Source organism: Myotis lucifugus, unplaced genomic scaffold, assembly GCF_000147115.1.
Source record: "Myotis lucifugus unplaced genomic scaffold, Myoluc2.0 scaffold_0, whole genome shotgun sequence".
In the NCBI taxonomy this organism is placed as follows: domain Eukaryota; kingdom Metazoa; phylum Chordata; class Mammalia; order Chiroptera; family Vespertilionidae; genus Myotis; species Myotis lucifugus.
The window spans coordinates 711,746-712,149 of NW_005871048.1; positions in this window are offsets into that span (position 1 = coordinate 711,746).

The following is a 404-nucleotide window of genomic DNA, read 5'->3' on the forward strand; positions in this document are numbered from 1 at the left end:
ATTCATCCATCACGGTCTCGTTACCCGGATGTCGTCATATTCTCTTCTAAACGGGCATCTGGAAACACCCTTATCCTGAGTATCCTCACGTCACGTTTTATCTGTTTCCTGTCTCGTCTGTTTTGACTAACATCTCATAAGTATAATACTCCAACTTCATCCTTTCTACGTGATGTTTAAGCCTTTTCTCTCGCTGCGATTATTACTTAAAACTTCTTTGCCAATGGGAAAACTCTCGTTCACCATTTTTTCAATCAGATCGCATCCCAAAGTCAAGACGGACTTCAGTTTATTTCCGCCCGCCTCCTTACGAGCGGAATGCGGGTCAGACCGGAGCATAATCCGAGGGGGTCTGTCTTTAAACACCGCTTAACTGGGGGCTTCCTTAACGTCTGCGGTTCCCG